This window comes from Panulirus ornatus, chromosome 12, assembly GCF_036320965.1.
Source record: "Panulirus ornatus isolate Po-2019 chromosome 12, ASM3632096v1, whole genome shotgun sequence".
In the NCBI taxonomy this organism is placed as follows: Eukaryota; Metazoa; Arthropoda; class Malacostraca; order Decapoda; family Palinuridae; genus Panulirus; species Panulirus ornatus.
Genome location: NC_092235.1, coordinates 26,556,732 through 26,571,952, shown reverse-complemented (window position 1 = coordinate 26,571,952; position 15,221 = coordinate 26,556,732). Strand labels below are relative to the sequence as shown.

Here is a 15,221-nt window from a genome sequence, read left to right as displayed (position 1 = left end):
GCAGATCATAACATCAACAATGGTTTATGTCATAGTTTCTATTCTGAAAGAAAAAAATTATATAGAGACGTTCTCATGTAATAGGCTGGTAAACAATACATTTTTTTATTCATAAAATACACAGGGGTTATGTGAGGCTGGCAGAGCATTCAATAAAGCTAACATTAAACGTCAATGATAAATGTACGTCTGATATGATATCTTATCTTTGTGACCCCAACTGAAGAATATTTACCCCCAAGACGACCCCAGGAACTGCTAACGACTTGGGACGACCCTTGACCGATCTTTTGGGCAACTGGCAGATTATTTCAGCCACTTTTTCACAAGCAGACCAAACGTCTGTCCATGAAATAAAAGAAACATGAAACTACCAGTTACTCTAAAGGTCGTCCCAAGTCGTTGGTAATCGTTGGGGTCATCTGGGGAACACACGCTAAGGTTATGGAGACGGCAGGCACAACCAGCCAGACACGCCATGCATGTGGATGTCATCAGCAGTGCCCCCGTAATACACAGAACTCGCTCGCCTGACTGAACGACAACCATCTCTCTCTCTCTCTCTCTCTCTCTCTCTCTCTCTCTCTCTCTCTCTCTCCCAACATGCATCAATACATACATACACGCACACATACACTAAACATATCAACGTCACAACTGAATGTTGTACAAGCAATTGAATGTTTGTACTGTTTGTACACAACTCTAGAACATCTGACACTGTTTACACCCGGTGCTGAACACCCCAGCAACAGGTATACCCCCCCCCTCCCTGGTGTACGCCAGAAATGCTGTACAAAATTGTACGTTCCTTTGTGTGTACACCAGAACTGCCGTACACGCTTGGTGTTGGGCGGTACGGGTGAAAGTTATGAATAACCTTGCCACATCACGCCCCAACGCTCCCTCCCCCTCCATCCCAGCCCCCTTTCCCTCTATCTCATCCCTCTCATCCTCCCCCCCCCCCACCCACCCACCGCTTTTTAAACCCCAGCCGGGGCGTGACATCGAACCCGCGTCCCGGATAAAGTACCTTAGTGCCATGACCCAACACCCAACCCATGGTTGTACTGGACTGCCGTACTCTTAGTGAGCGGCGGTCATCGTACTCAAGGGTTAAGTCGTCGTACTCAAAGGTTAAGTCGTTATACTTAAGGGTTAAGTCGTCGTACTTAAGGGTCAAGTCGTCGTACTCAAGGGTTAAGTCATCGTACTCAAGGGTCAAGTCGTCGTACTTAAGGGTTAAGTCGTCGTACTTAAGGGTTAAGTCGTCGTACTTAAGGGATAAGTCGTCGTACTCACGAAGTTATGGAGCTGGGTCAGGTGAAGACAGCCTTGCGATACGTCACGCTGCGTTAAGCTTAAGCAATCCTGCTTTTGTTTAAGTCAGCAGAGAACAGCTAAGTCTGGGAGAGCCAAGCTTGGCACAGTTGATCATATACAACCCATCAGAGTGTACTCTGTGTACACAGAGAACAGGTACAATCTTTGCTTACTGCTGAGCAAGACCCACTTCGTCCCTACACCTGACGTGGAGGAAGTGGCCTGGGATAAGGCTATGTTTCACACCAACTGTGCGGCACGCAGGATATAAAGTAGAACAAACTGGGAGGAAAATCCACATCTGTGTCCGACAGTAACAACTGTGTGTGTGTGTGTGTGTGTGTGTGTGTGTGTGTGTGTGTGTGTGTGTGTGTAGCACCACCACCACTGTATGATGTATCTAAATGTAACTTCACGTACCACGTCTCTGTAACCCTTTATTCTGATATTCAAATGAATTTCCGTGCATCACATCAACATGAAACATTTCAAACATCACCCTCCCCAAACCTCACTGTCTCTGTGTGTAGGAGTAGACACAGCAGACACTATCATGGTCTACTGACAACAAACAGTACACTCCTCGATGCCATTCTCACTCCAAAGGAGTCAACCTTTCCCTGTTACTGCATGGGGAACAGCCTTAAAAAGACAGAAGCCCCCCCAAAAAAAAAGCTGTCCTAAAGTTGTACAATAATAATAATAATAATAATAATAATAATAATAATAATAATAATAATAACAACACACTGAGCAGACAGATAAACAAACATATTTACCGTCATGACAGTGTGAGGGGAAGGCAGGGATTCTGGGGGGAACTCCATTCTTAACCCCCTCAGGGCACAACCCGGGAATGGATAATAACCACATAGACAGGAAATTCCCAGCAATCTCTATGGTCAGCCAGCCTTTACATACAAGACTAGCATGAAGGCAATCAGCGGGTGGACAGAGGTGATCACACACGGGCCATTCATCAGTACGGTCTGGACACGACCTTGCAACTGGAATGAATCCAAATTGGTCTTCGCAAAAGACCTGGTAGGCATGACTGAGGATGACGGAGATTGTGGGAAGCGGAGGGGACCTCAACAACAAGGACACCACTTATAAAATGGCTGTACAAGGAGAGGGAAGGATAGAAACCCTCCTGCGCTCTCTCTCTCTCTCTCTCTCTCTCTCTCTCTCTCTCTCTCTCTCTCTCTCTCTCAATTTTTAATCGCCGTCTACGACACGCAGGAGATAAGTGGGAGCTATTCTTTCTCCCCTATCGCCTGGGGTGAATATATATATATATATATATATATATATATATATATATATATTTCTTTTTTCTTTCATACTATTCGCCATTTCCCGCATTAGCGAGGTAGCATTGAGAACAGAGGACTGGGCCCTTGAGGGAATATCCTCACCTGGGCCACTTCTCTGTTCCCTCTTTTGGAAAAAAAAAAAAAAAAAAAAAGTGAGAGGGGAGGATTTCCAGCCCCCCACTCCCTCCCCTTTTAGTCGCCTTCTACGACACGCAGGGAATACGTGGGAAGTATTCTTTCTCCCCTATCCCCTATATATATATATATATATATATATATAACCTTGGCTGAAGCGTATCTTTACCAAATATTTGCAATATGAACCTTTCAACGAAGGATTCAGTTCCACGTTGATGTAAAAGGTTATTCTCGTATACGGATTAAAGGGGGGAGGGGGATGGGGAAGTCTCCTGTGTGTCTGCATGTTTATGTGTCACACGCATCTACTGTGTGGTCACAACCGTTAGGAACCAGGTTCTACCCACTACCCGGTAATCTACCACTTCTACCACCATTTCCTTCACAATAAGACATATATAATATGAAACTGAATCATTTCATATTAATGACTCTATCATATCATTCAACTTATTCATCTGATAAATAATTTAACTTCATTATCTATGTATCGATATCTTACATATGCAATATACTTACATATCTATCTATCTTCATCTCTCTGCCAGCCCATCTATTATCTATCTCACCTCGACCCAAATACAGAAATACACATAAGTTCCATGCTGAATATAAATCAAATGGCAATATTTCTGTACACGCTTTCCCTCCAATAAATAATAAATGTTTATAATTTAATACCACTCACTCTGCCCTACATCAAAACCGCAGGAAAAAAATTGACCGTATTACAAAAAACACCAACTCTATGACACCCAAATATACTAGTGCGAAGAACCATGAGAACTTTATCATATATATATATATATATATATATATATATATATATATATATATATATATATATATATATATATAATATACATATTGGAAAGAATCACAATTTTGCGCATGATCAAGTATATTCATATGAGTCCACGAGAACTTATCGTGTTTCATTTTCCCCGTGGACTCATAGGTGTGTGTATATATATATATATATATATATATATATATATATATATATATATATATATATATATATATATATATATATATCCCAATAAAGCATGCACACTTGTGTTAAGTGTTCATGAAGTATATACACAGAACAGTACATAATGGATGGAGGTAGTGGCCGTATTGCACATTTCAAAAGACAGGTTTTTCACTTCCTCCAAAATTTGTAAGTACTTTCCCTCGTCTTTTTTTGTCCCGTTTCGTAATTCTCTATATTTCAATTAAGGGCTGGCCATGATGTGGACTTTTGTCTGTGACCGGAGTCTTCAATAGAAAAAAAAAAATTAGACTTTTACTGTATAATACAATCCCTTGTAGTTCATCATGCATATAGCATTCTCCTCCCACTGACCACGTCATACAGTCTGGGAGGGACCAGAACACGCAAGATTTCCTCCTCAATTAACCAAGTTCATATATAACTACATAAAGACATGATCCCACAATGGTTGATCCTAATAAAGACATGATCCCACAATGGTTGATCCTAATCAAGACATGATCCCACAATGGTTGATCCTAATAAAGACATGATCCCACAATGGTTGATCCTAATAAAGACATGATCCCACAATGGTTGATCCTAATAAAGACATGATCCCACAATGGTTGATCCTAATCAAGACATGATCCCACAATGGTTGATCCTAATAAAGACATGATCCCACAATGGTTGATCCTAATCAAGACATGATCCGACAATGGTTGATCACTGTCTTTGTTACCTATAACTAGGTTGCACTTACAGACAAGTACAGTTAGGAAATTGGTGATGACAAAATAGGAACACATTGAGAAATCAGCGTATAAATTGGTAGGGAAATAGGGAGATATGTCTGAACAATGTACGATCGACAGATATACAGAACACCAGTTCGAAACCCCTTAAGACGTGTACCAGGGAAGTCTAGGCAACATATCAACTGCAGACCATCAACACCAGCATCAAACAGTCTGTTATATCAGAACTGCGGGGTTAGAACACTGCCTGTGAAACCAGCATAAAGCATGAAGATAATGGTCGTCCAACACACACACACACACACACACACACACACACACACACACACACACACCATAAACAGCTACTCTGTCCTCAACAACCTCTTGGACATAACGGGAACACCATATGGAGACTCGCACGGCCCAGAATCCTAACCATTCACCAAGGGAGGATCACCCCAGTGGCCGTGAGGTCGCTTAACACCGTCTTGCCGCCGCCATTGGAGGGCATTATCGTGGCACATGTAGAGTGTGTTGCCGGGTGTAGTGCTGCTACACTACAGCTACACCCTGTGTGTGTGTGTGTGTGTGTGTGTGTGTGTGTGTGTCACCAACAAGTTCCGTTATGGACTTGTAACACACAATATAAGACTCAGCATTAAGCCTAATGGTTCATGTGAGTTTACTAAACCCCTTATACACATTCAGCTGTTACCAGTCATGCACACGTCCACGTATTCATCCCTAATTTGCATATGTTTACCTCATTCCATATGTATACCTCAATCCTAATCTCGTGTCTTTAGGCCACTCACATGTGGTTTTCTACACGTCTTAATACGGGAGGTTTAAAATACCAAGTGTTCATCCATTCTGTAACGAGGTGATTTAAACTATACCACACTACTTACGTCAGGTGTTGGGGTGTCGTAAAATCTGTATAATTACGTGCGTATTCTTGTGGCTGATCCTACTAAACAGATGATAAAGTACACTCTAGATTTGTTACAGCGATTCCTTCTTCACATTACTAATAGAATCAAGAGAATAACTACACAGAGAAAATAAAACTGGAGTATTCTTAGTTACATATTTTCACATACATATAAGTAGCAGGTTCTTCGTTACATCTACACAAATCTGCTTAGAATCACCAGATCCTGTGTCTGTTCTTTTTAACATTCTTCAGAAGAAAAGACAATCGAAAGTTCCCGTTCATCTTCAGCAAGACTCAGAATTTATATCTCTACATTACATTTGATCAGCCAATTGATATTCTACTGGGTCTGGCCGCTCGGTCATCCAGACATGACACCTGTCTATTATTACCGCCACCGCCAGATAGATTCACACTCACTACCTTGCTAAGCTATTCCTGCGCCAGAATCGTTCTTGAATCTTTCAATATTCACTTCAGCCCGGGGTCTTACCTGAGGACCTCAGCCTGCGACTTGAAGCCTTTATAACAGAAGAACAGTGGTCCCAGGAGACTTGAAGCCTTTATAACGGAAGAACAGTGGTCCCAGGAGACTTGAAGCCTTTATAACAGAAGAACAGTGGTCCCAGGAGACTTTCTTAAGGAATTCCACACATTTCTGGGACCCCACTTCAATTCCAAGCCTTTACAACAGACTCCCTCCTCGTATATATTGTCCAAGCCATAATACAGGTCAGTAACTTCCCTTCCCATACAGTAATCTGCTGCATTTTTTGAATTACTCTCTCTCGTATTGGATCCTGTCAACAGTTTTACTGACGCGAGACAAAATAACATGTTCCTGGCCGCCCAGCACATCCAGACACACCAGAATTGGAATATTTGTATAACACGAATTCGTATTTGTATAACACGAACGCCGCCTTGTTGAATCCCTGGTAACTTTGTGTACATGAACATGTATCAATATCTCGCTGATTCTAGTCATTTTCCTGCGGTATATAATAAGAGGAACATAATCCCAAACTACCCATCTATTCACTCCACAAAAATCCATAGTTACATAAGGATTCTAGTTTGTATAATGGCGGACATAACCGACCAATTAAATAAATATGCTACGAGGCGACATGTTATATCGTGTATTCCAACTTGTTTGACAGTCATTTCAACAATTTTTTAATTATTTTTTTTTACTTGTCTGTGGAGTCAAAATTTTACAAATCTTTTTCTTTTCTTTCATGCTTGCTCGCCGTTCCCCGCGGTAGCGCCAGGAACAGACGAAGAATGGCCTCTTTCGCTTACCTACATCCATTCTCAAGCTGTCATGTGTAATGCACCGAAACCACAGCTCACCTGTCCACAACAGGCCCCACAGACTTTTCCATGGTTTCGCCCGATCGCTTCACATGCCCTGCTTCAGTCCAATGACAGCACCTACGTCGACCCCAGCATAGCACATTGTTCCAATTCACACAAATACGAGAGGATAATTTTCGAGTGACTCTAACTCGTATTCTACACCTCCTTTATTTGCTTTACTTCATTTTAAAATCACGGTGCAAAATTCTTATATCATATATTCTTTCTCTTAAGCTAAAAATCTTTTACCCTTCAACCTGACGGTACAATATCGATGCTAATTCACCTAATTTGCACATATGGTCTCACGAGTCCCTGGGCTTCGTGGGTAATATATTCTCGAGTAATATTACTCCTTTTGTAGTCCAAGTGGTCCTCAGCGGTTTGTAACCCTTGTACATGCGGTCGTGTGTCCTCAAGGGAGCAGGGGAGAGGGGGGAGCACCTGCACCCTCCCACATGTGGGGTGTCAACTGACCTCAGGTTAATGTATGTTCACCCCATTATGATCAGGTCATGAACCCCAGCCTCAAACACAAACACACAAAGCTCTCGTTCTCTTTCATTCCTACCTACCTAAAGCAATTCTTGTGGGAAAGATTCCCTAAAACTCAACATCCCGCATCTGGAGGCCAGCCTTAAAAAATCCCCATCGCCTCATACAAGGAACAACTTCCTTAAAACTCGTATCCCTTGCTGTAAAATTCCTACACAAGAGGCAACTTGCCCAGAAATATGCCCTACCTATAACCTTCCAGACCGCACTATTATTAAACATATGTTAATCGAATAATAGACCGGAGTCTGCCCTAAATTCAGTCCAGCCAACGCGGATAATCTGCCCTAAACCTTCAGCCCTGACGGAGGAAAAGGTCCAGAACAAAAGACAATGTTGGCGGGTCGCCCCAACGGTGCCGGGTGGGGTAGGGGTGAGGTGGGGGGAGGGAGGTTACGTCAGGCAGCGGGGTACAGGAGGGGGAGATGGGAGGGTACGGAGGGAGGGGTCACAGAGAGGGAGATGGGTGTGGGGAGACCAGGGGGAGATAGAGGGGTATGGGGAGAACAGGGGGGGAGGTAGAAGGGTGTGGGGAGACCAAGGGGAGATAGAGGGGTGTTGGGAGACCAGGGGGAGGTAGAGGGGTGTGGGGAGACACCGGGGGAGACAGAGGGATGCGGGGTGGACAGACCGGTGAGTATAGCTTGCGGGTGAAAGGCTGGGCGGTCACTTTCCCTCTGCATGTGTCCATCACTCACCCCCAACCCCCAACCCTACCCCCACCCCCGCACGCAACTACCCATCTCTTGCACACAGACACACTCACCCTTTCATCACACTCACGCACGCAACTAACCAAGCATACCCACTCATAACCACAGGCCCATACTAACATGTTCTTCTTCCTACACTTTGAAATAAGTGAAAAAACTAGAAGTGAGCAAATTTCTTCAAAAGGAGCATCAATAATAATCAGAGAAGCCAACGGACAAAACACAAGAAATGTCACTAACTGTCAAACAATATTGTTTACTTGTTAGAGGTAACGGAACAGGGAATGACTGGAACAAGTTATTTGAGGACAGACTACATCTGTGGAACATCGTGACCACAACGATATGACACTTAGGTCGTGATGGCTTCACCTTTGACCTGACATCTTTAAGAATCAAGTCATATGATCAGTAACAAAAAAATATATATATTGGGGTAACAGCTAGGGGGCCGTGCGAGTCCCTCTGTACACACAAGTAGTTAATCACACACACACACACACACACACACAGAGGGAGTGGACATCCACGCCTAAACCACACCATGTGACCTTGTACCGACTGCTGTCCGGTCTGGCATGGCCTAGCCCTAAAGATGCTCTAATACTCCAAAAGACCCAGATCTTCTCCTATCTTCCCCTCTAGACCTTTCTTAACATTACCTACACATTTTCATAGACATGTTTTTATCATGAGTATACTCAATTCATACTTTCACGTGCAAAGTTGTTTTAAAATTAAAATATGATGACAAGTTGGCAACAGTGGTCCTGTGAGTCAGCCGAGTGACGTCACAGGCCGCCATGTGCGTATCCCTGCCTGAGGCTTTAAGAGGGAAAATCCACACGTAACATTACCCAAGGCATTAACCAGGAAACTATATTTATGAATTTGACCATTTGTAACCGATTGTAAGTAATTAGATACGATTATTAACAAATTCTCACAAGAGGAACATTGCATGAACGGTTGCCAGACAATATTCACAGGGGAATGCAGGCGAACAATCAGCTAAGGATGTAAAAGGGAAATTTCAAGCGGACCTTTTAAACAGCCTTCGACGTAAAGACGACCCAGTGGACTTTCACATGCAAAAAAAAAATACCACAAGTTTTACAATTCTCCCTCTCGATTAGCATTAGATCCGCGGAGTAGTATGTCGACAGCTGGGATCAGGATATCAAGCGGATACCAGTTTAGCTGAAGCAGCATACCAAGTGATGAGTAGCAGCCAATCAGTACCCGCCAGAGGTATGACGTCACCGGAAACCGTTGATTCATTTGCTATCATGAAATGCCTTCAAACTTTACTACAACCAACCACTGCCTTTCATTTACATCAACCATATATATATATATATATATATATATATATATATATATATATATATATATATATATATACATATATATATATATATAATTTTTTTATAATATTCGCCATTTCCCGCGTTAGCGTGGTAGCGTTAAGAACAGAGGACTGAGTCTTAGGGGGAATCCTCACTTGGCCCCCTTCTCTGTTCCTTCCTTTGGAAAATTAGAATTGAGAGGAGAGGATTATACTTTGTCGTTGTCTCCCGCGTTTGCGAGGTAGCGCAAGGAAACAGACGAAAGAATGGCCCAACCCACCCACATATACAAGTATACACATACACGTCCACACACGCATACACGCACACACACACACACACATATATATATATATATATATATATATATATATATATATATATATATATATATATATTCGCTATTTCCCGTGTTGAAGTGGTAGCGCCAGGAAGAGACGAAGAAATGGCCTCATTCGCTAGCACCTACTCTCTAGTTTTCAATATATATACATATATATATATATATATATATATATATATATATATATATATATATATGTGTGTGTGTGTGTTGTGTGTGTGTGTGTGTGTGTGTGTGTGTGTGTGTAATGAAAACTCCGTCTGCTTGTGTTGGACCACGGGAAAGTCACCTTCGTCAAGGATATCATTATCATCATCATCATCACCAGACGAAGATTCTCCCAGAAACTACTTAGGTGTCCACCTTTCCCTGCCCTCAATCGGAGTGCAGCCTTGAAAAAGCAGTATCCCCATAAGAAGAGATCTTCAGGTTACATAACTAATAATATATTCATACCGGTATATACATAAGATATTCAAATTCTTACATAAAATCTTCTGGGCTCAATACAAAATTAAATATTCAGGGGTAAATACATCTCGCTTGCACAAGCTTATCTTTCAGCTTTACATCAACAGCTTAATGATTATCAGTCGTTTGTTTATAAGACTTTTAGAAAATATACATGAGAATAAATGTCGAGATAAACCATTATGAAACGGAATAAACACACGGCAAATATTCAGAGAACTGAACGTTCTTCTGAAACTTAAATAAATCACTCAAGGCAATCACCTCTAAATTCACCCCACAGTTCGGGGAGACACTACTGCACCAACTCCGCCGCCAAAGATCCCTCCTTCCCTAGTTGCAGTTCGGCACCAAAACGGAATCGACCCCCATCCCAGCTGTTAGATGGTACGCACCACGAGAAGAACCATCCCATCATCAATGATCAATATATCAACTTCAACTTATTAATTTCTGAACTAAAAAAAAAAGATATATATCCACCATATCTACTGGTGTATATTTTTCGCATATTTTCGCCCTCTGACTACTGCCAATAAACCATTATACAATAAACACAAAAATATATACAACACAAAAATATATACATTAAACACAAAAATAGGCAAAAGAAAGAATGGAGAGAGAGAGAGAGAGAGAGAGAGAGAGAGAGAGAGAGAGAGAGAGAGACTAATTAATTACCCCGAGCCATGACGTGGGTACAGCCTAGTCTCGTCTTTCCCCCTGATAACACATATGAACCCGATAACAGGTGATATTAGCCACCACACTCGACACTCCTCTGTACCCTGGATAATAACCTGTCCACCATACATTTTTAGCTCAACAGGTCAGAGGTCAAGGACACAGGGAATCACACAAAGAGCGTGAATACCGACCTAGATCAAGCGGTTCTACGGGTAAGTTACGGCTGCACGGATCGATAACCCGAGCCTAACGATCAGTCTGGTCTGTTTGCGTCTGCCATTGAACACACGGCCAATTTTCCTCGCCTGCAATCAACCCTACAGAGTTTAGTCCAGCAAATATCCTAACCTAACTTAATCTACCGCTTTACAAACATACACTTCTTAAATCAAAGCCTGGCCCATCGATGGCTCACAACTTTGGGAATATGACGAAAAGGGTACATCATATATATGGTATCCTACTTATATAATGGACTAGTGACTATCTCCACGCACATAATGAGTTTACTCTGGCCAATGGGTTTTCCAGGAACTGGACAATACATGAGTATTTCCTTGTTTCATCAGCCATGATGGTGGAGCTTCGGTGAAGGCCTTCGACTGACTCACTCACACGCCTCTTGCATGGCTTCTCCAACCATCCTTGTTGACAGTAATTTTGAGCAATATGGCGCCTATTTCTACTTAAAATTATGTACATACATCATCTACATCAGGTCTATGTCTACGACATAAAGGTACTTTATACACTTAATTCAGGATACCATAAGTTTACACCAAAATAAGATATGATAAACAACTTTGAATTGGGGTTTATCAAAACACTTCTAGCCTCCTACGGAGTTTATTATCTAAATCTATCTACCTATATATATATATATATATATATATATATATATATATATATATATATATATATATCTGCGTGTATACATGTAGTTATGTATACACCAGTCAGGATATGTAACAATCGAGGGGCGACCATGGTCAAGCACCACTGTATGGTATCTATTACACAATACACACAGTCCACAACAGTTAGTCATATAACATCATTACCTTCATCAAACTGCAACATTTATGGTCTCGCCGTGTGTCTTTGTTGCTGCCACAGGGATGTTCCCACATTTTTTTTTCCACCTCAATAAAACTTATATTAACAACTTACTGAAATCACATCCATTTAGGACCACTTAACTATAGGTATGTATTACGGCGAAGCTCTGAAAAGTAAGATGTAAAGGTAAATGTATTTACATATAACTCAGAACTCTCAGTAGAACAGTAATTCTTTGTTCAACAGAAACACCAGCTATTTCTAACATATCTAATACTTCACTACCTGGCGTAATGCAAATCCTGAAGGGTGTATGGTGAGATTTCAACAAACCACCATAAGCTATTTTGGCCTTTAACACCCCAATCCTGAGCTACTGGCAAGGCCATTAACAACCCCACCACAAGCTACTGCCTAGCCCCTTAACACCCCCACTTCAGCTATTCCTCTAAGGCCTTTGAACCCCAAGCATGAACAACCCCACCATTAGGTATTGCCTGAGCTCTTAATATCCCAAAAAGCTATTGCTTGGCCCTTAACTACCCCACCATGAACTACTGCCAAAGCCCTTAACAACCCCACCATGAACTATTGTCTTGGCCCTTAAAAATCCCACCATGAACTATTTTGCCTTGACCCTTAACAACCCCACCATGAACTATTGCCTAGGCCCTTAACAACCCCACCATTAACTATTGCCTTGGCCCTTAACAATCCCAACAATGAGCTGGTGCCGAAGTCCCCTAATGCTCCAACCTTGTGCTGTTGTTTGGACCCTTACCAGTCCCATCATAAGCTGTTAAGCCCTGAACAACCCCAAAATGAGCTGTTGCTTCGCGTGAGACCCCCCAACAACCCAGTAAAGCACCTATATGATGTGAGGCCCTACAACACCCCCGCCATGCACTACTCTTTTCCCACTTACCCTCAACACATGAGGTAGCGCGCTGATCTCCTGCAGCTCCATCAGAATTAACTCGAAATCCAGGAAATTATCACAGACACGTCACTGATCTCCACAAGGGGATATGCACAGGCCCAAGCCAAGCTGCCACTGATCAATATACGAGAGATATAGGCCTAGCGACGGACGGAGAACTATCGAACACTTTGACACCTGTCAAGACACTCAATGCCGCCGACGTCCACGGGGGTACTGCCGCCGCTCACGCTTGGCCGCCGGGAATGTCGTACGGTACGAAAGATGCGGTTTTTCATTCTTCTCATGTTTTACTAAAATATTACATTTATACTCGATGTATTATTGTATATATAGATTATATATTATAACGCTTTTGGTGTCATCTTTTCAATGGTCGGCATATCTAACGAAACATGGAAATTGTTTATCGTACGTCAGCCATGGGAAAAACAGCAGGTGAGTGCGCTACCCCCGGCAGTTGCCAGATACCATTAATGGCGCCGTGTTTCCTCCGAGTGACTTGTGTGTCGCAAGTCAGATCCGCCTGGCGAACTTACATACGTGACATTAACTATATCATAAATACCAAGCAGATTATATATATTATTCATTTTCCTGAGGAGTAGGTGATATACAAGTGTGATTAAATATAACGTAGGGGGGGGTAAGTATGCGGACAGCGCCGGGGGGGGGGGGTGAGGAGGGAAGGAGCAGCGGAAGTGACATGAGTTGTGCGGCGCGGCAGGTCACAGCCGCAGCCGCGGCCATGACTTCCGCCGCCGACACCATCACCGCTACCGCAGGCCTCTACCACCGTCGCCGCGCCTACCACAGGCCACTCTACCACACACATACCACGGCTGACACCATCGCCTCAAACCAGAACCAGGAATGACCATTCCTCCAACACAGACTCCCTCATCACCATCACCAACACTATCTACAACACTTCCTCACCTATCAATACCATCTCCATCACAGGAACTAACTCCAACACCAGCCTCCATGATCTCCCTCAGTCTCTCTCATACACCAACAACTCTCTCCAACCATCACCTGCACCCTCCCCGCCACCGTTACCTGCCACCAGAGATCCCTCGTCCCCGAGTTGCAGGTCGTCACCACAAACACACCGAGCCCATCCCAGCTGGTGCAGACGGCTACGACAACAGTCCCATCCCAACCACTGTCAACACCATCAGTAATCGCCAGACTAACAACCTAATGTTGGTGTGAAGGCTGTTAAACACCTTCCCCTCGCTGTAGTCACAATGTCTACAGTGTGTAACATATCTACAGTTTCAGAATTGGCAGAACTTAATCCAGTAAACCGATGGTAATAATAATAATAATAATAATAATAATAATAATAATTATTATTATTATTATTATTATTATTATTATCATTATTATTAATATAATCATCTTTTACCAAATTATCATTATCATTAATCATTATTATTATTATTTCATCACTGTTGTTATTATCATTATCAACGGCATCACAAGTATAACCAAAACGTCAACCCTCACCACAAACCATCACTACACTATCACCATCACCATCACTTCACCATCACCACACAATCCCCATCATAGGTCCACCCCCCCCTTCCCTCTCTATATATGGCTTCCGTTATATAACACTAAAGAGACAGCCACCTCTCTCTCTCTCTCTCTCTCTCTCTCTCTCTCTCTCTCTCTCTCTCTCTCTCTCTCTCTCTCTCTCTCTCTCTCCCTGCACCCTACGTTCGCCCTTCACACTCCACGTAACATCCTCAATCCCAAATTCCATGAGAAAATGATCCTCCATTACACAGGCGCGCCTCTGGGTATGACGTATTATGCATGCATCCTTCACAAGTGGCTCTCCCACTGAATCAAGTGACTCCCCCACTGTATAAACTAACATATTTGGTGTTTCCTCTGAATAAAGTGGCTCCCCCACTGTATAAACTAACATATTTGGTGTTTCCTCTGAATAAAAAGGCTCCCCCACTGTATAAACTAACATATTTAGTGTTTCCTCTGAATAAAGTGGCTCACCCACTGTATTAACTAATGTATTTAGTGTTTCCTCTATGAAGAACGTGGCTCACCCACTATATACATTAACATATTTGGTGTTTCCCCTATGAATCAAGTGGCTCCACCACTGTATAAATGAACATATTTGGTGTTTCCTCTATATCCCTCACAAGTGGCTCCCTACTAAACAAATAAACATATTTAGTGTTTTCCCTAAGTCATCATACATATGTATAAGTTTAACAATGGAAATCTACCTACCTACCTACCTATCTATCTATCTATCTATCTATCGA

At 42.4% G+C, this 15,221-nt stretch overlaps 1 protein-coding gene across 3 annotated transcripts in view; it reads right to left on the bottom strand.

The window, feature by feature from the left end:
- LOC139751919 (uncharacterized) overlaps positions 1–15,221 on the bottom strand; it is a 146,242-nt gene that overhangs the window by 103,758 nt on the left and 27,263 nt on the right. For 2 of the 3 annotated variants that reach the window (XM_071667618.1, XM_071667620.1), the window contains exon 1: positions 12,901–13,123. The exons of the other annotated variant lie outside the window; for it this stretch is intronic. The gene's annotated coding sequence lies outside the window, so the exon portion shown is untranslated. Of the gene's footprint in view, positions 1–12,900; positions 13,124–15,221 lie in introns of those variants that run through there. 3 annotated transcript variants of the gene reach the window in all.